The 27,559-nt window shown below is 36.0% G+C and overlaps 1 protein-coding gene across 1 annotated transcript in view; it reads right to left on the reverse strand.

Moving 5' to 3' along the window:
- Positions 1 to 2,678: 2,678 nt before the first annotated feature.
- Positions 2,679 to 27,559, reverse strand: part of IMPG2 (interphotoreceptor matrix proteoglycan 2) — a 233,472-nt gene continuing 208,591 nt past the window's right edge. Inside the window, exon 19 of the mRNA XM_035015279.1 lies at positions 2,679 to 2,694. The gene's annotated coding sequence lies outside the window, so the exon portion shown is untranslated. The remainder of the gene's footprint in view (positions 2,695 to 27,559) is intronic.

Consider the following 27,559-nt stretch of genomic DNA (forward strand, 5'->3'; position numbering starts at 1 on the left):
ATTGTATTGTATTGTATTGTATTGTATTGTATTGTATTGTATTGTATCAATGAGTTCCTCTATGTTTGTTATTAATTGTTTTCTATATTTGGGTGCTCTCAGTTTGGGGCTTAAATATTTATAATTGTTAGATCTTCTTGATGGATAGACCCCTTTATTACAATATAGTGCCCTTCTTCATCTCTTGTTACAGTTTTTGGTTTAAAATCTAGTTTGTCTGATATAAATATGGCTACTCCAGCTTTCTTTTGACATCCATTAACATGATAGATCGTTCTCCATTCCCTCACTTTCAATCTGCAGGTGTCTTTAGGTCTAAAATGAGTCTCTTGTGGGCAGCATATAGATGAGTCTTGTCTTTTTATCAATTCTGATACCCTATGTCTTTTGATTGGAACATTTAGTCTATTTAAATTCAGAGTGATTAGTGTTAGATATAAATTTAATGCCATTGTATTACCTATTAAATCATTTTCTATAGATTTACTCTGATCCTTTCCAGTCTTTGCCACTTTGGGGCTTTCTTTTCCACTCAAAGAGTCCCCTTTAATATTTCTTTCAGGGCTGGTTTAGTGGTCACAAACTCCTTGAGTTTTTGTTTGTCTGGGAAACTCTTTATCTCTCCTTCTATTCTGAATGATAGCCTTTCTGGGTAGAGTATTCTTGGCTGCATATTTTTCCCATTCAGCATCTTAAAATATATCATACAACTGCCTTCTTCCCTGGCAAGGTTCTGTGAAGAGATCTGCTTCTAAACTGATTTGTCTTCTCTTATAAGTTAGGAATTTCTTTTCTCTTGCTGCTTTTGGGATTTTTTATCTCTACATTTTGTAAATGTAACTATTATATGTCTCAGTGTTGCTCTGCTTTTGTTGATTTTGATGGGAGTTCTCTGCACCTCCTGGATTTGGATGTCTATTTCCTTCCCCAGATTAGGGAAATTTTCAGCTAGAATTTCCTCAAATAAACCTTCCCCCCTTTTTCCCACTATTTTTCTTCTGGGACTCCTATGATATGAATGTTATTATACTTCTTGGAGTCACTGAGTTCCCTAAGCCTACATTCATGATCCAATATTTTTGTTTCCCTCTTCCTTTCAGCTTCATTATTTTCTATAAATTTATCTTCTATTTATTATTTATTATTCATTCCTCTGCTTCTTCTATCCTTGTGGCCATTACATCCAGTCAGTTTTGCATCTCAGTTATAGCACATTTTATTTTGACCCGACTTGTTTTAGATCTTTTATCTCTGCATTAAAGGACTCCCTTGTTTTAGATCTTTTATCTCTGCATTAAATGACTCCCTTGTGTCTTGTATGCTTTTCTCCAGCCCAGAAAGTACCCTTATGATTATTGCTTTAAATTCTGGATCAGGCATAGTACTTAGATCCCTGGCTGTGACCTTTTCTTTTTATTTCTTTTGAGACGAATTCCTCCATCTTGGCATTTTGTCTAGGTCTCAGTCTTCTTCTGTGTGTTAGTTAAAGCCTGTTATGTTTCCTGCTCCTGAGGGTAATGGCTATATTAAGAAGAGGTCATCTACTATCCAGAGCTTGGCACTTCAGGAAGTGTCTCTGGTGTATGCCGTGTGCACTCTTTTGCTGTGTTTTGGCTGCTCCTTCCCTCAGGTCAATCCTCTGCAGAGTTTCTCCTTGCCTGCAGTGGGGAAAGTTTGGACTTCAACCAGAGTTTGGCAAGTTTTAACTAGGTGTGCTCTGGTCTGCTTGTTAAAAGAGACCTGATGTTATTTCCACTAGAGCTGAAGCTTTGTAGAACTCTATGATCAGTAGTGGTACATGCAGGCTGTGAGTGTGTGTGTGTGTGTGTGCTGGTCTTCTGTGGGAGGGGCCTGCTGCACTGGTTCTCAGGGACGCTGGCCAAGAAAAGCAGCACTTGCAGAGCTCAGTGGGGGCAGAGCTTGGTATAAGTGGTTTTTGCTGCCACTGTTAGCACTGTGCTGATACTGAAGTTAGTTTATGCTGAGGGGCTGGGGAGGGAAATGGCACCTGCTGGCTCCTTAGTCCCTGGAGAGGCAATGCCACCTCTCTCAGATGTGCCCCAAGAAGGGGGAATCACCTCTCCCAGTGCATCCCAGGGGATCCTCAGATCATGCCATCTGCCCCTGGGCTATCTGCCCTCCTTCCCCACAGGAGCACTGCAGTGCCCTTTGGGCTCCACACCTATCACACCACAGAGCTCTAAAACCCCAGTCTTTGAGCCCCATGGTTATAAAAACTCACAAAAATCAGCCCCTCTTGTTTTCCCAGTCAGTGGCTTTGGGGAAGTGCTTTCCTTGTATGATCCCCTGTGTGCTCCTCTCTCTGTGACCAGGGCTCCCTCGCCTCCACAGCACCTGTGATCTGCTTCTCCCCCAAATCATGTCTCCACACCTCCTACCTTCCATAACATGGCCTCTTCTCTCCCTCTAGTTGTGCAGTTTGTTCTGTCAGTCCTCAAATCGATATCTTGGGTATTCAGAATGATTTGCTATTTATCTAGCTGAGTTTGAGAGACCAGGCAAGCCTAGGGTCCTCTTGCTACTCTGCCATCTTAGCTCCTCCTCTGTAAAAGTTACTTTTAAGTGATACCTACCATCATCATTATTAAAGTTCTTTTCCATAATTTATTCAGAATCCTAATGTGCTGATCAAATGCCATGTGGTAGAAATCTATCGGCTTGGAGGACATAGAACTGAAACATAGGGATTGAGAAAAAAATTGGTGTAGGATTTTTCTGAGGTTCAATAATCCAAGTGATCAATCATAGCAGAATACATTTTATGAGAGGAATATGATACTATATATAGTTGAGGATATAAAGCGTGAAAATTAAAGTAAGAAACTATTGAAGCAAAGCCCATTGGCAAGAAGGAAAACATTGAAGGCATAATTAGTAGTTAAGGAACAGATGGGAAGTTATATTATTTTCCTGTGAGTTTAATGTTCACTCAGCAGGGTTGCAATAGGGCTAAGTAAGGTACACACTGTGCCGTATACTTTCACTCACGTGCAGCCTTGCCCAAAGTAGATGACCAATAAATATTTGTTGAACCTGAATGTGAGGAGCAGAGAGCAATAGAAAAGCAAAATTGGGAAGATGAAAGTTTGGTCCTTATTTAAGCACTAGCTGCATGGGAAGAGTTCTAAATAATTGGAACAATCTTTTGTGGCAGCTAGAATAAACTTTCTTAGTTTTTATGACATATACCCTGAAAACCTTCCTGTCTGACTTTCTCATTTTAATACATTAAAGTTTTTCAAGTTATTCAGATCTGGATTTATCTGTTAATTGAATAATATATATAACCAAAAAGAGCAACACTTTGTTTAAAAAAGCCAAATTTAACAAGACTTTTAAAAATAAAAGGCAATATAATGTAGCAAGACAATACCATAAGCAACATATGAAAAATCAATCTTACCACTACTAAGATCCAAAGTTAAGAGAACTTTGGACAAATTTGGCTCTACCATTAATTAGCTAGTCACCACGTACATACCATTTTAGCAAGCTAGACCTCAGTTTCAACATATACAGAGCCAGTACATGGAAATTCTGATTATATTTCAAGATTATTTAGAAAAAAATAGATCAAATTAATGGATTTATAAATGTTTTATGTGTTTCATCATAGCTTATATTTAGGGAAGCAATATGGCGAAGAAATACAAACTTTAGAACCAGAATAGACTTCAGACTAGTTTCTTAGCTTCAGGATAATCAGTCTTCTTGATCACTTTTGTATATTAACCTCATTAATACTCATTTTACAAGGTTGTTATAAATTTGAAATAAATGTATTTAAAAGTACATCTCACCAGGAACTCTCATTCATTGCTAATAGGAAATAAAATGGTACAGCCACCATGGAAGACAGTTCAACAGTTTCTTATAAAGTAAATATATTCATACCATATGATCCAGCAATTTCTTTCCCTGATATTTACCCAAAGGAGTTGAAAACATGTCCATGTAAAAACCTGCACACGTATGTTTATAGCAGCTTTATTTATCATTGCCAAAACTTTAAAACAACCAAGATGTTCTTCAGTAGGTGAATCAATAAATAAACTGCAGTCCATTCTAACAATGGAATATTATTCAATGCTAAAAATAAATAAGCTATCAGGCCATGAAAAGACATGGAAGAACCTTAAATGCATATTACTAAGTGAAAGAAGACAATCTAAAAAGGCTACATATTATATGATTCCAACTATATGACATTCTGTAAAGGCAAAACTATGGTGACAGTACAAAAAAAATCAATAGTCACTGAGAATAGGGGAGATGGAGGGATGAATAAACAGCACATATGATTTTTAGAGCAGTGAAACTACTCTATATGATCCTTTGATGGTAGATACATGTTATTACACATTTACCCAAATCCATAGAATATATAGCACCAAGACTATGGAATTTGGGTGATAATTATGTGTCAATGTAGGTTCATCATTTGTAACATATGTTCCATCTGTTGCAAAATGTTGATAGTGAGGAAGATTGGGCCTGTATAGGGCAGGAGATATATGGGAACTCTGTACTTTCTGCTCAGTTTTCTGTGAACCTAAAACTACTCTAAAAAATAAAGTTTTGTTTTTTTGTTTTTTTCAAAAACTACAATGCACAAAAGGTGCTTTAAGAAAATTCTAACTCAGGCTATTTTCAGAGGTAAACATGATGACTTATCTATATATATACAACAAAATGGTTATGGTGATTGCAAAGGGATATGCTTCTGGTTGCTTCAATTTATTCACAAGGAATAAGGGATAGAGAGAAAAAATCTATTTGTCCAGTTAAGTATTAAAATATGTTTATTTTAACTTTAACCAAGTCATAATTAACAAATGAGTCATCTAATAAAAATATTAGGCCGCATATAGAGAAGAGAGAGACAGCTTTATCTTTGACTAAGCTCTTCCTTTTGTCAAATAACCACAAACATCTTTTCAAATAAGCATAGCAAGATCCACCCGACTCAGGCAGCTGCTTTCCAAACTGTGCAGCTGTGCTGTCATCTGGGTTATTGGAAATTCTCAAAAATATGATATTATAGCCAATGAAAAGTAAATTAAAGCACTGGAGAAACTCCACTGATTTCCAACATGAGGAAAAAGTACCTTGCTTTTGCCCATAGTGAGTCATATATGTATTTGTTTTTCAAAGATAAAATCTTTCCAGCATTGTTTTGGAATCATTAAGAGGTTTTTTTAACTATGAGTCTGCAGAACTTTCTGTTACTTAAGTAAGCAGATCACAGGTCAGCACATTTTCAAATACCTACATAGGTGTTAGTTAGAACTGCATGGAGAATAGGAGACAAGTGGCATTATGGAATCCTATGCATCACATAATCATTTCTTTTAAGGCCCAGTCCTTAGCCAAGAGCATCTTCAATCTCTCTGGACCATAAGCAAATAACCAGATTAACCCTTGCTCAGCAGGTCACTCCAGCACAAACCAGAAAATATGAGGATACAAGAATATAAATATTCAAAGAGCAGCCTCAAAAAGAGATATGGAGAATTCTTAAACATTTTTAAATCTTAAAACAAGTATCTTGGCTCTACTCATTTGCAACCAAGTGCTCTGTGCATCTGCTGTGAGTAAAGAACAATGGCACATCTACAACATTTTTGGATAATTGCAGTAGAGTCTTTTCTAATTTCTTCCCTTCCCTTTTCAAGGACTAAATAGTCTTATTTATTTTCTTTAAAACAAACACTAGGACCGGTGTTATAAAAACTTATCTAAGAAAAATGAATAACTCAGTATCACTGCTTATTTTCCAGCTAGGACTAAAGGTTTAAGTAATGAGACTGGTTGAAAGTACATTAGAATCTCTTTTTTTAAAGATTTTATTTATTTATTTGACAGAGAGAGAGACAGCGAGAGAGGGAACACAAGCAGGGGGAGTGCGAGAGGGAGAAGCCGGCTTCCCGCTGAGCAGGGAGCCCGATGCAAGGCTCCATCCCAGGACCCTGGGATCATGACCTGAGCCGAAGGCAGCCCCTTAATGACTGAACCACCCAGGCGCCCCTAGAATCTCTCTTATATGATATACTCAGAACCATTAGTTAACTGTTCTAAATAAAAGTTGGTTAATGTGGACAATCAAAAATTGATTAGTACTTCAAATATTTTAATTAAAACATTAAATATACATGTATTTGCCCATTTTCAGATAGAAGGAAAATTATCGCAATATCACATTCAAATTTCTAATTAGACTCAGGTCAGGAAAAAACAGAGGGTCCTTTGTCAGGCAGTTTAAATGAAAACACTTTCTAGAGTAGTGTGATTCCTCCCTCCAATCTGTTATCTCATTCACACCAATTAAGCAGCAAGTACAGTGTCATGTTTTTATCAACATCCAAAGCATTCAACCTTAGTTTTCACAGAAATAATACCATGCCAATATTTATTTCACTGATTTATATAGTATCTAATTTGATTATATAATTATAACACGTAATAAATATATATTAGATTGCATAATAAAATACAACTGAAATAAGCAGATTTTTGGAACAATTTAATTGGCGGTAGCAGAAGAACATGGATGTACTAGAAAGTAGGCTACAGCTATGTGAACTACAGGCTTAGTATCCTATGAGTACTGGAAGCAGCCTTTAAGAGGGAAAGAAAAACTTCAGCAAATCCAGAATGCTGGTGAATAAAGGTCAGTGGGAAGTGCTTCTGTCAAATTAATTAGGGATCTGGATTATGCCTATGAGAAAAGGGGCCTAATTAACACTCTTCCGAAACATAACTCCAAATGCTCATCACTTGATATTCCCAAAGAGTCTTACGGCAGTGTGTGTGTGTCTGTGTGTGTCTGTGTGTGTCTGTGTAGTGGAGGATGTTGTGGGCTGTCTATAAGCACTCTAAGAATGTTTTTAAGCCTTATATTTTTATTCAACAATTTAAAAAATGTGTATGAATATATTTCACATCATCCAGAAAGCTACCTCAAGGCTGAATGCTGTCTCCCCAAATATTAGGATCATGGGACCAGTGACCATCTAAAGTCACAGAATTTAACTGTATGTGTAGATAAGCATGACTAACTGCTATTAGATTAGTAACACCTAACATTAAGCTAATTGTACTGCAGTATTTGTATTGAATAATTTTTACCAGTTATAAGACAACTTCCCTTTTATCAAGAGAATCTGTAGTTGAAAGACATAGACCTCAGTTTAAGGTATTAACATTTAAGAAAATTTGAGATAAGAAATATGGCACAGTAAAGAAATATACTAAATTAATTGTCACAAATCATGAGAAATAGCATAAATCTGGACTTTAATATACAAATGTACCCACATCAAGCCAAGGACAAATCATAGCCAATTTACTAGAAAAAGAGTTCAAAATTTCTAGTTAAGAAACAAGAGAAGGAACAAGGAAACCTGAGTTGTGGTCGTGTCATTTTTAAATGAGGTACACAAATCACATCAAGTGTTTATGGATTGATCTCAGTCTGAATCAGGCTCAGTGTTTAAAATATTACTATTTTTCAACACCTGCTAAAGTTGTAAACTTCAGATATTTTTCTTCAGCAGCAATTGGATTTAGGTGCCACCGTAATGTAGAATTCAGTAACAACATGATAATCTTACCTGCAATGAACATGGAAGCTTTATAGTTAAAGTGGTATGTTATGAAGAATGGCATCTAAGATTATTCCTTGGTTGATTTTTGGTTAAGCATGAAATCTAAATGTGGTGAGCTAGGCAACAAAGCCTTGAAATGATTAATGATACTCTATACAACATACACAGGCATTCTCTGCATTTGTAGAATTGAATTTCTAATACACGAACTACATCACACCTTTTAAAAAGGTAATTTAGTTGCAACAAAATTAAAACAGTTCATTTGAATTGTATTTATTTTATTATTTATTTGTAAATTTGTTTTGCTTATATAGGCATACAAGAGCCACAGGTACAAGGAGTTGGTAAATATGTGCAAATATAACATGTCTAAATAATAGTAAGATAAAAAATAGTTTAAGTCCAATGGGAGCCCCTTCAAGCAGCTCTCACACTTTGGAGGTTCCACCTGTCGCTGGGCACACACCTTTTTTGCTTGCTGGCACAAGGTGTTAGAGGCTCTCCTGTGCCCGCCTTCCCCAGGATTGTAATCAGGCATTTCTCCAAAGAAGAAATCAGAATGCAAGATCTGGGCACTAGATAAGCCCATTATTAACTGTGGTGTCATTGCTTCTGTACCCTTCTATTGAACAGAATTAAGAAATATTTTTTAAAAGCATCACAAATTCATACTGATTAGTTAGTACTTATATTTCCAATTCAAACCTGTTAACACAAGATTCTTCCTCACATTCCCCATTCCCTATTTGTTTTTCCCTTTTTCTACAGTGAGAACCCTCATTCCCAACATTAATAATTTTTACTCATATCCTCTCTCACACAATGTGCATAAAACAATTTCAGAATTAACTCACCAATAGCACAACCAACCTCAATGCTTATAAGTAAAGTTCAATATTTCTATACTTCCCTACTCTGATTTCTTCCCAAACACTTTGGTCTTAAAGCCATTAGATGGGGCAGAGCAAGGCAAGCATCCCTGTGTTATGGGGGAGACACGGTAGTTCAAGTAAGATAAGTAACATTTTTATTATTAACCAACTAAGATAAGTAACATTTTACAGCAGAAAAAGGAAACTTGCTCAAATAATAAAGTCTTCTGAAAACAGGTTAATCAATGTTATTAAGCAACTCTCTTGCACAAAGTAGGATTTTATGAGGTAAATTATGTGTATAATAGAGTTCCTACCATGGAATCAAGTTAGAGATTTAACAGACAGGAAGATTCAACTATACAAAGCAGTAAAGTGCCCAAATGTGCACTAGGGATGATAAGTTTACTATGTGCTTGAGTAGGGGCTATTCCATCCTATAGCACTATCCTTACCCTATCCTCTGATTTTAAGCAAGGCTGTTCAGGAAAACTAGTCCCTCCGCATAGACTCGTGGTAAGAATTTTCCTTCAGGAAGACACTTAACTAGAAAATGAAGTCATTCATAAAATAATAAAGAAGGTACATGCCAGTTATCTTATACTTTAATCATGAATATAAATGAACAACCTAGGACTACCAGGTCTATATGTATGAGGAGAACCAACATTACCCAAGAAAAAGATCCCTTCCTCCCAAAAAATAAATAAATAAAAATAAGTAACAAAAGACCTTGGTGGAAACAAATAGCAAGGTGTAGAAGAAAAATTTTTAAGAGAAAAAAGAAAATTTATAACTTACTCAGAGTTAGAAATTACAACCATAATGCTAAAACAGAAAGCAATGAAAAAAGAAGATAATAAGAAAGAGCTTTTAGGAATTTTTTAATAGCTAAATAAAATAAATGTTTAATAGGATGACTGGAAAATAAATTTAGTAATCTCCCAGAATAAGAAGACAAACATGGATTATATTAAAAATAAGAAAAATGGAGAACTGATCCAGAAGATTCAATTAACAGAAACCTCAAAGAGTAAAAAGAAAATGGCAAGAAAAATTTATCAAAGGGGATAATTTCAGGGTTTAAGGACAAATCCTCAGATTGAAAGGTCCACCAACTATACATTAAAATTATTTCCTAAAAATATAAAAATATATACTTTAGTTACACCATTATGAAATTTCAGGCCAAGGATAAAGAGTAAATCCTAAACAAAAGGAATAAGAATTAGACTGGCACAGACTTCTCATCAGCAACATTACAGATCACTGGTAAATCAAGTGTATTAATGACCCAAAATAATGATCTCACTGTATTGAACCCCTTGCCTTGTAACTTTGTTGTCTTCTCTCATCTGACTCTGAGTTCAGCAATATGACTTGCTTTGACCAGTGTGTGTTAGTAAAAGAGATCTGAAAAGGAGCTTGTGTATTTCCAGTCTTTCTTCCAGTCTTTCCCTGGGATCCCTGCCATTATTCTGAGAACAGATTCAGGCTACCCTACTGGGAGGATAAGACAGCAACCTGGAAAACAGCTGAGTCATTCTACATGAAGTCATCCTAGATCAGCCTACAGCTAGCCAATTTCCAAATATATGTGATCCCAGTTAAAATCAGCAGCTGCATTACTGCTCTCAGCTGACCACAGACTCATCTGGAGCCCTAACGAGTGCCCAGACAACTCACAGAATTGGGAGCAACAATAAATGGTTGGATTTGTTTAAGCTACTACATTTAAGATACTTTAAGATACTTTGGCAATAGATAACAGATAAAAAATAAAAGATCAGTGCCCTCAAAACTCTGAAGGAAAGTTTGAAACCTAAAAGTCAATAGCTAACCAAACCATCAATCAAGAGTGAAAGGTAAAAACCCCTAAAGCCTTCACCAAAAAACAAAAACCCACAAAAAAATTAGAACTAATGAATTCAATAAAGTTGCAAGATACAAAAATAATATACAGAAACTTGTTGTGTTTCTATACACTAATAATAAACTATCAGAAAGAGTAATTAAGGAAAGAATTCTAGGGCGCCTGGGTGGCTCAGTTGGTTAAACGACTGCCTTCGGCTCAGGTCATGATCCTGGAGTCCCAGGATCGAGTCCCGCATCGGGCTCTCTACTCAGCAAGGGGTCTCCTTCTCCCTCTGACCCTCTTCCCTCTTGTGCTCTCTGTCTCTCATTCTCTCTCTCTCAAATAAATAAATAGAATCTTTAAAAAAAAAAAAAGAAAAGAAAAGAATTCTACTTATAATTGCATCAAAAAGAATAAAATACGTAGGAATAAATTTAACCAAGTAGTTAAAAGATCTGTATTTTGAAAACTATAAGACACTGATGAAAGAAATTAAAGACAAATAAATGGAAAGATATGTGCTTATGGATTGGAAAAATTAATATTGTTAAAATGTCCATACTACCCAAAGCAGTCTACAGATTCAAGGCAATATCTATCAAAATACCAATAGAACGTTTCACATACTAGAACAAATAACCTTAAAATGTGTATGGGACCACAAAAGACCTTGAAGAGCTAAAACAATCTTGAGAAAGAAGAACAAAGCTGGAGATACCACAATCCACATTTCAAGATATACTACAAAATGGTATGGTTCTGGCACAAAAATAGATATATAGATCAACAGAACAAGATAGAGAGCCCAGAAATAAACCCACAATTATGTGGTCAATTAATCTATAACAAAGGAGGCAAGAATATATAATGAGGAAAAGACAGTCTCTTTTAATAAATAGTGTTGGGAAAACTGAACAGCTATATACAAAAGAATGAAACGACCACTTTCTCAGAACACTGTACACAAAAATAAATTCAAAATGGATTAAAGACTTAAATGTGAGACCTGAAACCATAAAACCCCTAGAAGAAAACATTGGCAGTAAGCTCTTTGACATTGGCCTTCGCAACATGTTTCTAGATCTGTCTCCTTAGGCAAAGACAATCAAAGCAAAAACATATATATGGGACTATATCCAACTAAAATGCCTTTGCACAGTGAAGGAAACATCAACACAATTAAAAGGCAACATACTGAATGGGAGAAGATATTTGCAAATCTTCTATCTGATAAGAGGCTAAGATCCAAAATATTTAAAGAATGTATACAACTCAATAGCAAAAACAAAACCCAACCCCAAACAATCCAATTTAAAAATGGAGAGAAAATCTTAATAGTCATTCTTCCAAAGAAAACATACAGATGGCCAACAGGCACATGAAAAGGTGCTCAACATCATTAAGTATCAGAGAAATGCAAACCAAAACCACAACAAGGTATCACCTCACACATGTTAAAGTGGCTATTATTTAAAAAATCAAGATACAAGTATTGGCAAGGATATGGAAAAAGGGAACCCTCGTGCACTGTTGGAGGGAAGGTAAAGTGTTATAACCACTGCAGAAAACAGCATGGAGTTGTCTCAAAAAGTTAAAAATGGCACTACCATACAATCTAGCAATTCCACTTCTAGGTATTTATGCAAAGAAAATGAAAACATTAATTCAAAAAGACACATTGCAATTTTTTTTGATGCAATTATAAGCATTCCTGTGTTCATTGCAGCATTACTTACAATAGCCAAGATACGGAAGCAACCTCAATGTCCATCAATAGATGAATATATTTCTAGAAAAGATGTGATATATAAAGATGTGATATATGTGTGTGTATGTATATATATATGTTTGTGTGTTTATATATATATATATATATATATATATATATATATATATATGCAATGAAATGTTATTCAGCCATTGAAAAGAATGAAGTCTTGCCATCTGTGATAACATGGATGGACCTAGAGGACATTAGGCAAAGTGAGAAGGTCAGACAGAGAAAGACAAATACCATATGATTTCACTTATATGTGGAATCCAAAAAACAGAAACAGACTCATAAATATGAAAAATAAACTGGTGGTTGCCACAGGGGAGGGGAGTGAAGGGATGAGTGAAATAGGTGAAGGAGATTGAGAGGTACAATCTTCCAGTTATAAAATAAATAAGACACAAGGTAAAGTACAGCATAGGAAATATAACCAATAATATTGTAACAACTGTTAAGCAGCCTTATTGTAGTGATCATTTCATAATGTATATAGTGAGTCACTATGATCACTATGCTGTACACCTGAAACTAATACAATATTATTGTCAATTATTCTTCAATTTTAAAAAAAGTAAAGGCAAGAACAAGACTTTTCAAAAATGCAAGAATACATACCTATTCTCTTCTCCCATATCATTTTCTCAATAAATTTCTTGAAAATGTTTTCCAGAAAAACAAAGGACAAAGTAAGATAGAACAAGGCACTCTATCTAGAAAACAGTGAATCTAGTCCAGAATATTCTAGGATAAAAGTCATGCTGTAGACCCAGGGAGAATGTAAAAAAGTTGGATAAGGGGCACAAGTGTCTGATCCGGGTGAAGGGTTTGGTGGGTGACTCAATAAAACAAATATGACTGAGAAATTAGAAAATACTGAGAAAGTGATAAAAAATAGTCATAGTTCAAGAGTAATATCAGTGAAAATGGCAGAGTAAGAACATTTGAAAAACCTTTTCTCCATAAAAGCAATGAGAACACTGGTAAAACTTGCCAGAATAACTTTTTAGAACTCTGGAAACTAACCAAAGGATTGCAGTAATCCAGAGAGCACCTGTTCAAGACAAATAACTGGATCTCAGTAAGTACAGTGAGTTTTGTGGCATTTTAATCTGCCCTATTCCCATTCTCTGCTCTTCAGCTCTGTAGTAGCTTTGAAAACAAGCAACCTATGATCATGGTAAAAACCAGCAGTGTGGAAGCCAAGAATTGTCATTGTTTGACCTGTCTGGTAATCCCTTTTAAGACCCCACTCATAAGATGTCTTTATTTCACCTCTCTCAGAGCTCACCCAGGATGACAATTGAAAGCCCACATGCAAAGGAATGAAGTTGAATATGTATCTCACACCATATGCCAAAATTAATAAAAATGAATCAAAGGCCTAAAAGAAATAAAATTATAAAACTTTAGACAAAAACATGGGTAATTTCTGTGACCTTGGATTAGACAATGGTTCCATAGGTATGACACCAAAATCACAAGAAACAATGGAAAAAATGGATAAATTGGACTTCATTAAAATTAGACAATTTTGTTCTTCAAAAGACATTATCAAGAAAGTGAAAAGACAGCCCACAAAAGAGAAAATCACATATCTGATAAGAGTCTAATATCCAGAATATATTTTTTTCTAGAATATGTTTTAAAAAAACTCTTAAAATTCATCAAGACAACCCATTTAAAAAAATGGACAAAGAATCTAAATAGATATTTCTTCTAAGATCTAAAAATGTCTGAATGGAGCACCTGGGAGGCTCAGTCGGTTAAGCATCTGCCTTCAGCTCAGGTCATGATCCCAGAGTCCTGGGATCGAGTCCCACATCAGGCTCCTTGCTCAGCAGAGAGGCTGCTTCTCCCTCTGCTGCTTGCTCGCTCTCTCAATGTCTCGCTCTCTCTCAAATAAATAAAATATTTAAAACAAATAAAATAAAAATTTTAAAAATGTCCAAATAAGTTAAAAAATGTTAAATTTCACTGGTTTTTACAGAAATTCTTACACAATAAGATATTACTTTACACCCAATAGGATGGCTATAACTGAAAAGAGAGAAAATAACAAGTATTGGTGAGGATGCAAAGAAATTGGAACCTTCATACATTGCTGGTGGGAATGTAAAATAATGCAGCTGTTTTGGAAAACATTTACCATTATTCAAAGTTTAAAAATAGAGTTATTATATTCTCAGCAATTCCATTCCTGGGTACATACCCAAAAGAAACTAAAACCTATATACACACCAAAACTTGTACAAATATTTATAGCAGCAATATTCAAATAGCCAAAAAACAAACCAAATTTCCATAAACCTATGAACATAACTAAATATGGTATTCCATCTATATGATGGAATATTATTTAGCCACAAAAAAATGAGTGATACATGCTACAACATGGATGAACATGTTACAGCATGTATGAAAGATAATTCTAAGTCAAAGAATCCAAACACAAAAGCATACATATTGTATGATTCTATTTATATGAAAAGTTCAAAAATAGATAAATCCAAAACAAAGCAGATTAATGGTTGTCAGGGTCTGAAGTAGAGAGCAATGTGGAATGACTGTTAACGTGGTTTCTTTTTGGTGTGATAAAAATATCACAAGATTCCCTCCCCCAAAAAAGGTTACATTCTAAATATACAGAAACCTGAAATGGGAAATTATGTTAAGCAATTGGTAAAGTAAAAGAAGAAAGAATTCAAGATTTCTGTTTTTCAGTTCAGTATGTAAGGAGCTTGGAAGTCACCACTCCATCTAACAAGTAAAAAGCAGAACAATTTGTGTAAGACTGCTGAATCACAGACCTATACCTCTGAAACAAATGATACATTATATGTTAAAAAAAAAAAAAAAAAAAGGAAGAAGAAGACAGCAGGAAGGGTAGAATGAAAAGGGGGAAATCAGAGGGGGAGACGAACCATGAGAGACTATGGACTCTGAGAAACAAACTAAGGGTTCTAGAAGGGAGAGGGTGGGGGGATGGGTTAGCCTGGTGATGGGTATTAAAGAGGGCACATACTGCATGGAGCACTGGGTGTTATACGCAAACAATGAATCATGGAACACTACATCAAAAACTAATGATGTAATGTATGGTGATATAACATAATAATTAATAAATAAATAAATAAATAAATAAATAAATAAATAAATAATAACAGAGCAATTTGAAAAATAAACTATGCTTCTGAGATCCACAAGAGAACTGAGGATGCAGAGCAAACTGCTTCCCCCCCAAAAATTACAGAAATCAATAAATGAATTCAGAAAATCACAACTTACTGCAGCAGACACAAGCTGAAATCTCTACAGGAACCATTACTGGGGTTAGAAAATCAGAACTGTAATGAAGTGCTGGAATGATGAGCTGCTGGAAGCTCAGAGTGGACAAATTTGAGAGTAAAAAAATTACAGGAGGAGCCAGTCATAGGGTCATACTTTTATGAGTTTTAACTCTAGACATTGACCAGGTTCTTACAGTAAATATATGCCAGAATACTCTGTTCTTCTTAACAAGGTCTGCCCTCCAGAGAACTCCCATCAAAATCAACAAAAGCAGGCCAACATCAAGACATATTGTAATTACATTAAGCATATTGCAAAATATAGTGATAAAGAGAAAATCTTAAAGGCAGCAAGACAAGAGTAGTTCTTAACTTACAAGGGAGAACCCATAAGGCCAGCTGGATATTTCTCAACATAAACTTGCCAAGTCAGAAGGAAGTGGCATGCTATATTCAACATACTGAATGTGAAATATCTGCAGCCAAGAATACTCTATCCGGAAAGACTCTCATTCAGAATAGAAGGAGAGAAAGAGTTTCCCAAACAAAAACTAAAGGAGTTTCTGACCGCTAAGCCAGCCCTACAAGAAATATTAGAGGGGGCTCTTGGAGTACAAAGGAGAGACCAAAAGTCACAAAGACAAGATAGGATCAAAGAAAATCTCCAGGAACAACAAAACAAGTAATAAAATGCTAACAAATATATATCTATCAATAATTACTTTGAATGTAAATGAACTAATCAAATGACATAGGGTGTCAGAACAGATTAAAAAAAATAAGAACTATCTATATGCTGCCCACAAGAGACTTATTTTAGACCTAAAGACATCTTCAGACTGAAAATGAGGGGATGGAGAAACTTTATCATGCAACTGGATGTCAAAAGAAAGCCAGAGTAGTGATACTTATATCAGACAAAGTAGACTTTAAAACAAAGACTGTAATAAGAGACAAAGAAAGGCATTATGTAATCATAAAGGGGACAATCCAACAAAAAGATATAACAATTATAAATATTTATGCACACAAAGTGGGAGCACCCAAACATATATTTTAAAAAAATAATAACAAATATGAAGGAATTAGTTGATAATAACACAATAATATTAGGACTTTAAGACCCCACTTCATCAATGGACAGATCATCTAAACAGAAAATAAACAAGGAAACAATGGTTTTGAATGACACATGGGACCAGATGGACTTAATAGATATATGCAAAACATTCCATCCTAAAACAGCAGGATATACATTCTTCTCAAGTGCACATGGGACATTCTCCAGAATAGATCACATATTAGGTCACAAAACAGGCCTCAACAAATACAAAAAGATTGAAGTCATACCATGAACCTTTTCTGACCACAACGCTATGAACTAGAAATCAACCACAAGAAAAAAATTGGAAAGACCACAAATACATGGAGGTTAAACAATATCCCACTAAAGAATGAATTGGTCAACCAGGAAATCAAAGAAGAAATTAAAAAAAAAAAAAATACATGGAAGCAAATGAAAACACAACCGTCCCAAACCTTTGGGAGCAGCAAAAGTGGTCCTAAGAGGGAAGTATATAGCAATACAGGCCTGCCTCAAGAAGCAAGAAAAATCTCAAATATACAACCTAGCCTTATTCCTGAAGGAGGTAGAAAAAGAACAAGAAATGAAGCCTATAGCCAGCAGAAAGAAGGAAATGATAAAGATTAGAGCAGAAATAAATGATACAGAAATTTAAAAACAATGGAACATCAATGAAACCAACAGGTGGTTCTTTGAAAAAATTAATAAAATTGATACACCTCTAGAGGCACCTGGGTGGTTTGGTGGGTTAAGTGTCTGACTCTTGATTTTGGCTCAGGTCATGATCCTACAGTTATGAGACGGACCCACATTGGGCTTAACACTGGGCATGGACCATACTTAAGATTTTCTCTCTCCTCTCTCTCTGCCCATCCCTACCCCTCCTCTCCCTCTCTTAAAAAAAAAAAAAAAGAAAGAAAAAGATAAGCCTCTAGCCAGACTTACCAAAAAGAGAAAGGACCCAAATAAATAAAATCACAAAGGAGAGAGGAGAAATAACAACCCACACCCATAAACACAGTTATAAGAGAATATTCTGGAAAACTATATGCCAACCAATTGGACAACCTGGAAGAAATGGATAAATTTATAGACACATATAAACTATCAAAACTGAAACAGGAAGAAATAGAAAACTTGAACAGACTGATAACTAGCAAAGAAATTGAATCAGTGATCAAAAACTCTCAACAAACAAAAGTCCAGGGCCAGATGGCTTCCCAGGGGAATTCTACCAAACATTTAAAGAAGAGTTAATACCTATTCTTTTCAAACTGTTCCAAAACACAGAAAAGGAAAGAAAAATTCCAAATTCACTCTTTGAGGCCAGCATTACCTTGCTACCAAAACCAGATAAAGATCACACTAAAAGAGAGAATTATAGACCATATCCCTGATAAACATGGAAGCAAAAATTCTCAATAAAATACTAGCAAACCAAACCCAACAATACATTTTTAAAAAATCATTCACCATGATCAAGTGGGGTTTATTCCTGGGTTGCAAGTGTGGTTCAATATTCACTAATCAATCAACATGATATGCCACATTAATAAAAGAAAGGATATGAACCATATGATCATTTCAACAGATGCAGAAAATGCATTTGACAAAGTACAACATTGATTCATGATAAAAACCCTCAACAAAGTAGATTTACAAGGAACATACTTCAACATCATAAAGGCCATATATGAAAAACCCACAGCTAAGATCATCCTCAATGGGGAAAAACTGAGAGCTTTTCTCCTATGGTCAGGAACACGACAGGGATGTCCACTCTCACCACTGTTACTTAACATAGTACTGGAAGTCCTAGACACAGCCATCAGACAACACAAAGAAACAAAACGCATCCAAATCAACAAGGAAGAAGTATAAGTTTTGCTATTTGCAGACAACATGATATTCTATCTAGAAAACCCAAAAGACTCCACCAAAAAATTGCTAGAACTGATACATGAATTCAGCAAAGTCACAGGCTATAAATCAATGTAGAGAAATCTATTGCATCTCTTTACACTGATAATGAAGAGACAGGAAGAAAATTAAGGGATCAATCGCATTTACAATTGCATCAAAAACCATAAGATACCTAAGAATAAACCTAACCAAAGAGGTAAAATATCTGTACTCTGAAAACTATGAAACACTTATGAAAGAAATTGAAGATGACACAAAGAAATGGAAAGAGATTCCATACTCATGGATCAGAAGAACAAATATTGTTAAAATGTCTATACTACCCAAAGCAATCTACACATTTAATGCAATCCCTATCAAAACACCACCAGTATTTTTCACAGAGCTAGAACAAGCAACCCGAAAATCTCTATGGAACCACAAAAGACCCCGAATAGCCAAAGCAATCTTGAAAAAGAAAAGCAAAGCTGGAGGCATCATGATTCCAGACTTCAAGCTATATTACAAAGCTATAGTCATCAAGACAATGTGGTACTGGTGCAAAAACAGACACATAGATCAATAGAACAGAATAGAAAACCCAGAAATGAATCCACAGCTATATGGTCAATTAATCTTCAATAAAGCAGGAAAGAATATCCAATGGGGAAGACAGTCTCTTCAACAAGTGGTGTTGGAAAAACTGGACAGCAACATGCAGAAGAATGAAACGACCACTTTCTTACACCATACACAAAAATAAATTCAAAATGGATGAAAGATGTAAATGTGAGACAGGAAACCATCAAAATCCTAGAGGAAAACACTGGTAGTAACCTTTTTGAGATCAGCTATAGCAACTTCCTTTTAGATAAGTCTCCTGAGGCAAGGGAAACCAAAGTGGAAATAAACTACTGGGACTTGATCAAAACAAAAAGCTTATTCACAGCAAAGGAAACAATCAACAAAATGAGGAGGCAAACTATGGGATGGCAGAAAATACTTGCAAATGACATATCTGATAATGGGTTAGTATCCAAAAATCTATAAAGAACTTATCAAAATCAACACCCAAAAAACAAATAATCCAATTAAATAATGGGCAGAAGAAATGAATAGACATTTCTCCAAAGAAGACATACAGATGGCCAACAGACACATGAAGAGATGCTCAACATCAGTGATCATCAGGGAAATGCAGATCAAAACTACAATGAGATATCACCTCACACCTGTCAGAATAACTAAAATTAACAACATAAGAAACAACAGCTGTTGGTGAGAATGGAGAGAAAGGGGAACACTTCTGCATGGTTGGTGGGAATGTAAACTGGTGCAGCCACTCTGAAAAACATTATGGAGGTTCCTCAAAAAGTTAAAAATAGAACTACCCTATGATCCAGCAATAGCACTAGGTATTTACCTAAAAAATACAAAAATACTAAATCAAAGAGATACATGCACTTCAATGTTTATAGCAGCATTATCTACAATAGCCAAATTATGGAAGCAACCCAAGTGTTCATCAATTGTTGAATGGATAAAGAAGATGCGGTATTTATATAAGAATATATACATAATGAAATATTACTCAGTCTTCAAAAAGGATGAAATCTTGCCCTTTGCAACTATGTGGATGGAACTAGTATTAATCTAAGTGAAATAAGTCAGTCAGAAAAAGACAACTACCATATGATTTCACTCATAAGTGGAATTTAAGAAACAAAACAAGTGAGCAAAGAGAAAAAGAGAGAGGCAAATCAGAAAAACAGACTCTTAACTATAGAGAACAAACCGATGGTTACCAGAGGAAAGGTGGGTGGGGGGATGGGTTAAATGGGTGATGGGGATTAAGGAGTACACATGTTGTGATGACCACCAGGTGTTGTATGGAAGTGTTGAATCACTATATTCTACACCTGAAACTAATATTACACGGTATGTTAACTAACTGGAATTTAAATAACCTTTATTTAATAAAGGTTAAATAATAATGGGGGAAGGGAAATACCCATCACCAGACTACTCAAGCCATCCTGTTCTACCTAAGGTAGGGAGAAAAGAGAGAGACACATTTGTAAAGTTCACATTCCAGAGGCACAGTCTCTATAAAAGACTGAGATCTAATCATAGGACTATAGAATGACTCCCCTGACCCCATACCTTATTACTAAAAGCCTATTTATAGCAAATCCTTTTACCTGGTACATCATGTCTGGCTAAAAATACAGTTTGAAGAGACAGAGCCAACATTAGAAACAGACATGGTTTGCAAGATGTTGGAATTATCAAACCAGGAATTTAAAACAACTACAACTACAATTACTATGCTAAGGACTCTAATAGATAAAATAGTATGCAAGATGAGTAATGTAAGCAGAGACATGCAATATTAAGAAGGAACCAAAAGAAATGCTAAAGATCAAAAACACTGTAACAGAAATAAAGAATGTATTTGATGGCCTCATTAGTAGACTGGACATGGCTGAGAAAAGAATCTCTGAGCTTGAACATATACCAACAGAAACCTCCAAAACTAAAAGGCAAAGAAAACAAAGACTGAAAAAATCAGAACAGAATATCCAAAGACTATGGTGCAACTACAAAAGGTGTACGTATGCATAATGGGAATACCAGAAAAAGAAAGGAGAAAGAAATGAAAGAAATATTTGAAACAGAATGACTGAGAATTTCCCAAATTAATGTCAGACATCAAACCACGGATCCAAGAAGATTAGAAAACTACAAGTAGGACAAATGCCAAAAGGCAAAAACAAAACAAAATATACGCAAGCATATCATATTCAAACAACAGAAAATCGAATATGAAAATGTCCTGAAAGAATTCAGAGGAAAAAAAGCCTCACCTATAGAAAAACAAAGATAAGGATTATATCCAACCTCCCACAAACCATGCAAGCAAGAAAAGAGAAATATTTAAAGTGTTGAGAGAAAAGAACAACCAATCTAGAATTTTGTACTTTGTGAAATTATCCTTCAAAAATGAAGTATAAATAAAGACTTTCTTAAACAAAATATAAGGTCATTTGTTGGTAGTGGGCCTGCCTTACAAGAAATGTTTTAATAAAAATTTCTTTGGAGAGAAAGAAAATTGTATGTCAGAAATTCAGGTCCACATAAAAAAGGAAGAGCATCAGAGAAAGAATAAATGAAAGTAAAATAAAAATTCTTACTCTTAATTTATCTAACAGATAATAGTTTCCTCAAAAAAACAAGAGCAACAATGTATTCAATGTATATATTGTATGTCTGCTTATAAACAAGTGAAATGAATGGCAGCAATGATACAAAGGATGGGAGGAAGGAATTAGGATTATTTTGTTATTATAAAATACACTATCGATGAAGCAATAGAGTGTTATTTGAGACTTGGATTAATTGTAAATGTTTATTGCAAACTCTAGGGCAACTACGAAAGAAAAGAAAAGAAAAGAAAAGAAAAGAAAAGAAAGAAAGAAAGAAAGAAAGAAAGAAAGAAAGAAAGAAAGAAAGAAAGAAAGAAAGAAAGAAAGAAAGAAAGAAAAAGAAAAAAAGAAAGAAAGAAAAAAGAAAGGTACTGATATACTAAGAAAGGAGAGAAAATGGAATTTTATAAAATGTTCAGTAAAAATGACAAAAGGCAGAAAAAGAGTGGAAGACAAAAATGAGAATAAAGAGCAAGAGCAATAAAGTAATTCAAAGAGCTAGCTAATATGGTACATATCAATCCAAATACATATAATCACTTTGAACATCAATGGCCTAAATAAACCAATTTGAAGACAGAGATCGTCACAGTGGATCAAAAAACAAGACCCAACTATATACTGTCTACAAAAAAGAACTCCTTTAAATATAAAGACACATATAGATTAAAAGTAAACAGATGGAGAAAAATACACCATGCTAACACCAATCAAGAGAAAGCAAAACTATATTAATTTCAGGCAGAGCAGACTTTAAAACAAGAAAATTTATCAGGGATAAAGAGGGGCATTACATAATGATGAAAGGGTCAATTCTCTAAAAATATGTAATTCTTAAAATGATAAGCCTAACAACAGAATGTCAAACTACATGAGGCAAAAACTCACAGAACTTCAAAAAGAAACAGATGAATCCACTATTCTAGTTGGAGACTTCAACACCTCTCCATCAGAAATGGATAGATCCAGCAGGCAAAAATAAATCAGTAAGGACATAGTTGAACTCAACATAAAATCAATCATCTAGATCCAGTCAACAGGAGCAGAATACACATTCTTGTCAGTCTCATATAGAACATTCACCAAGAATTCTGGGTCATGAAATACACCTTAACTGGGGGCAGAGCAAGATGGTAGAGGAGTAGGAGACCTGGATTTCCTCTCCTCTCAGGAATTCAGCTGGATAGGGATCAAACCATTCTGAACACCTACAAACTCAACAGGAGATTGAAGAAAAGAATAGCAACAACTCTCTGAACAGAAAAGCGACCACTTTCTGGAAGGTAGGACGTGCGGAGAAGTGAATCCGAGGTGATATTCGGGAGGATAGATGGCGGGGGAGGGGCCTCCGTCCGCCGCTTCTAGCAAGTGATAGAGCCGGGGAGCACAAAATCGGAACTTTTAAAAGTCTGCTCCGCTGAGGGATGTCACTCTGGTGGCTAAGCGGGGGGTGGAACCCTCCGGGACAGTGTGGTCTCAGGACCCTCGGGGTCAAAGGAAGACCGGGGGTGCCTGAGTGTGGCAGAGGTCCCAGGTATCGGAGCAGGGAAGCCGGCTGCAGAGGCAGAGCCAAGGAGCGGGCTCTCAGCTTGGGGTTGTCATAAACCGTGATTCATGGCACAGGCGGGCCACTGCTCCTCTAGCAGGGACCCAACAAGCAGCAGATCCGGGGAGACTCACCTTCCTCCCCCCGGGAGGAGCAGCACGCACGGCAGGGATCTGCTGGGTTTGGAGACTCCACACGAGGTCGGGTGCCAGAGATAGAAACGCGCGGTCACAGGCCGGGTGAGCACGGGGTGCGGCCGGAGACCGGGGAGACGGGAGTGACTGACGGCTTTTCTCTGGGGGCTCACTGAGGAACAGGACCCTGAGTTCTTGGCTCCTCCGGGGCGGAGATTGGGAGGCCGCCATTTTCACTCTCCGCCTCCAAAGCTGTACGGAAAGCTCGCACGGAACAAAAGCCCTGGAGAGCAAACCCGAGCAGATTACTTAGCCGGGAGGGGGCAAGGGCGGGGCAATTCCGCCTCCGGCAGAGACATTTGGGAACCACGGCAACAGGCCCCTCCCCAGAAGATCAGCGAGAACAGCCAGCCAAGACCAAGTTTACCGATCAATGAGAACGGCAGAACTCCAGCACTAGGGGACTACTACACATAGAATTCATGGCTTTTTTACCATGATTCTTTAGTCTTTCAAAGTTAATTTTTTTAACTGTCTTTCTTTAATTTTTCTTTTTCCCTTTTTCAACCAACATCTTATCAATCCCTTTTTTAAAAAACATTTTTATTTTTCATTTTTAGAGTCATATTCTATCCCTTCACAGTGGTTACCCGTATTTTTGGCATATATATATAAGTTGTTCTCTCTTTAAAAATTTGAGATAGTTTCTTCTAACAGATCAAAATATACCCTAAATCTCTAGTATATGGTTTTTTTCCTACTCCCCTGCCTGATCACATTCTCTCCCTTTTTTTTTCTTTTTTCTTTTTTTAAATCCTCTTCTTTCTCTTTTCAAACAACTTATCAATTCCTTTTATAAAAATTTTTTATAATTTCCATCTTTCCACTCATATTCCATCCCTTCATCATATCAACCCTTATTTTTGTATATATATAAGTTTTTCTTTCTTTAAAATTTTGGGAGGCACTTTGATCTAACAGACCAAAATACACCCAAAATCTAGTGTGTGGCACTGATCTATATACCAGCCTGATCATATTTGATCACATTCTGGTTTTTTTGTTGTTGTTTTGTTTTGTTCTGTTTTTGTTCATTTTTATCTTTATCTTTTTCTTTTTTTTTTTTCTTTTTCTTTTTTCTCTTTCCCTTTCTTTTCCCACTGTTTCAGGTCTTTTCTGATTTGTTTAGAGTATATTTTCTGGGGACGTGGTTACTCTGCTAGCATTTTGTTCTCTCATTAATCTATTCTCCTCTGCACAAAATGACAAGACGGAAAAAATCACCTCAACGAAAAGAACAAGAGGTAGTACCGACTGCCAGGGACCTACTCAATATGGACATTAGTATGATGTCAGATCTAGAGTTCAGAATTATCACTTTAAAGATACTAGCTGGGCTTGAAAAAAGCATGGAAGTTATTAGAGAAACCCTTTCTGGAGAAGTAAAAGAACTAAAATCTAACCAAGTTGAAATCAAAAAGGCTATTAATGAGGTGCAATCAAATATGGGGACACTAACTGCTAGGATAAATGAGGCAGAAGAGAGAATCCGTAATATAGAAGACCAAATGATGGAAATTAAGAAGCTGAGAAAAAGAGAGATAAACAACTACTGGATCACGAGGGCAGAATTCGAGAGATAACCAATACCATAAGACGAAACAACATTAGAATAATTGGGATACCAGAAGAAGAAGAAAGAGAGAGAGGGGCAGAAGGTATAATGGAGCAAATTATAGCAGAGAACTTCCCATATTTGGGGAAGGAAACAGGCATCAAAATCCAGGAGGCACAGAGAACCCCCCTCAAAATCAATAAAAATAGGTCAACACCCTGACATCTAATAGTAAAACTTACGAGTCTCATAGACAAAGAGAAAATCCTGAAAGCAGCTCGGGAGAAGAGATATGTAACCTACAATGGTAGAAACATTAGATTGGCAACAGACCTATCTACAGAGACCTGGCAGGCTAGAAAGGACTGGCAGGATATATTCAGAGCACTAAATGAGAAAAATATGCAGCCAAGAATACTCTATCCAGCTAGGCTGTCATTGAAAATTGAAGGAGAGATAAAAAGCTTCCAGAACAAGCAAAAACTAAAGGAATTTGCAAAAACAAAACCAGCCCTACAAGAAATCTTGAAAGGGGTCCTCTAAGCAAAGAGAGAGCCTAAAAGCAGCATAGACCAGAAAGGAACACAGACAATATACAGTAACAGTCACCTTACAGGCAATACAATGGCACTAAATTCCTATCTTTCAATAGTTACCCTGAATATAAATGGGCTAAATGCCCCAATCAAAAGACACAGGCTATCAGATTGGATTAAAAAACAAGACCCATCAATATGCTGTCTGCAAGAGACTCATTTTGGACCCAAAGACACCCCCAGATTGAAAGTGAGGGGGTGGAAAACCATTTACCATGCTAATGGATACCAAAAGAAAGCTGGGGTGGCAATCCTTATATCAGACAAATTAGATTTTAAATCAAAGACTGTAATAAGAGATGAGGAAGGACACTATATCCTACTTAAAGGGTCTATCCAATAAGAAGATCTAACAATTGTAAATATCTATGCCCCTAACATGGGAGCAGCCAATTATATAAGCCAATTAATAACAAAAGCAAAGAAACACATCGACAACAATACAATAATAGTGGGGGACTTTAACACCCCCCTCACTGAAATGGACAGATCGTCTAAGCAAAAGATCAACAAGGAAATAAAGACTTCAAATGACACACTGGACCAAATAGACTTCACAGACATATTCAGAACATTGCATCCCAAAGCAACGGAATACACATTCTTCTCTAGTGCCCATGGAACATTCTCCAGAATAGATCACATCCTAGGTCACAAATCAGGTCTCAACTGGTACCAAAAGTTTGGGATCATTCCCTGCCTATTTTCAGACCACAATGCTTTGAAACTAGAACTCAATCACAAGAGGAAAGTTGGAAAGAACTCAAATACATGGAGGCTAAAGAGCATCCTACTAAAGAATGAATGAGTCAACCAGGAAATTAAAGAAGAATTAAAAAAATTCACGGAAACCAATGAAAATGAAAACACAACTATTCAAAATCTTTGGGATGCAGCAAAGGCAGTCCTAAGAGGAAAGTATATAGCAATACAAGCCTTTCTCAAGAAACAAGAAAGGTCTCAAGTACACAACCTAACCCTACACCTAAAGGAGCTGGAGAAAGAACAGCAAATAAAACCTAAACCCAGCAGGAGAAGAGAAATAATAAAGATCAATGCAGAAATCAATGAAATAGAAACTAAAAGAACAGTAGAACAGATCAACGAAACTAGGAGCTGGTTCTTTGAAAGAATTAACAAGATTGATAAACCCCTGGCCAGACTTATCAAAAAGAAAAGAGAAATGACCCAAATCAACAAAATCATGAATGAAAGAGGAGCGATCACAACCAACACCGAAGAAATACAAACAATTATAAGAACATATTATGAGCAACTCTATGCCAGCAAATTAGATAACCTGGAAGAAATGGATGCATTCCTAGAGATGTATCAACTACCAAAACTGAACCAGGAAGAAATAGAAAACCTGAACAGACCTATAACCACTAAGGAAATTGAAGCAGTCATCAAAAATCTCCCAAAAAACAAAAGCCCAGGGCCAGATGGCTTCCCAGGGGAATTCTACCAAACATTTCAAGAAGAATTAATACCTATTCTTCTGAAACTGTTCCAAAAAATAGAAATGGAAGGAAAACTTCCAAACTCATTTTATGAGGCCAGCATTACCTTGATCCCAAAACCAGACAAAGACCCCATCAAAAAGGAGAATTACAGACCAATATCCCTGATGAACATGGATGCAAAAATTCTCACCAAAATACTAGCCAATAGGATCCAACAGTACATTAAAAGGATTATTCACCACGACCAAGTGGGATTTATCCCTGGGCTGCAAGGTTGGTTCAACATCCGCAAATCAATCAACGTGATACGATACATTAACAAAAGAAAGAACAAGAATCATATGATCCTCTCAATAGATGCAGAAAAAGCATTTGACAAAGTACAGCATCGTTTCTTGATCAAAACTCTTCAGAGTATAGGCATAGAGGGTACATACCTCAATATCATAAAAGCCATCTATGAAAAACCTACAGCGAATATCATTCTCAATGGGGAAAAACTGAGAGCTTTCCCCCTAAGGTCAGGAATGCGGCAGGGATGTCCACTATCACCACTGCTATTCAACATAGTATTGGAAGTCCTAGTCACAG

This window comes from Mirounga leonina, unplaced genomic scaffold, assembly GCF_011800145.1.
Source record: "Mirounga leonina isolate KUSES-001 unplaced genomic scaffold, KU_Mleo_1.0 Mir_169, whole genome shotgun sequence".
In the NCBI taxonomy this organism is placed as follows: domain Eukaryota; kingdom Metazoa; phylum Chordata; class Mammalia; order Carnivora; family Phocidae; genus Mirounga; species Mirounga leonina.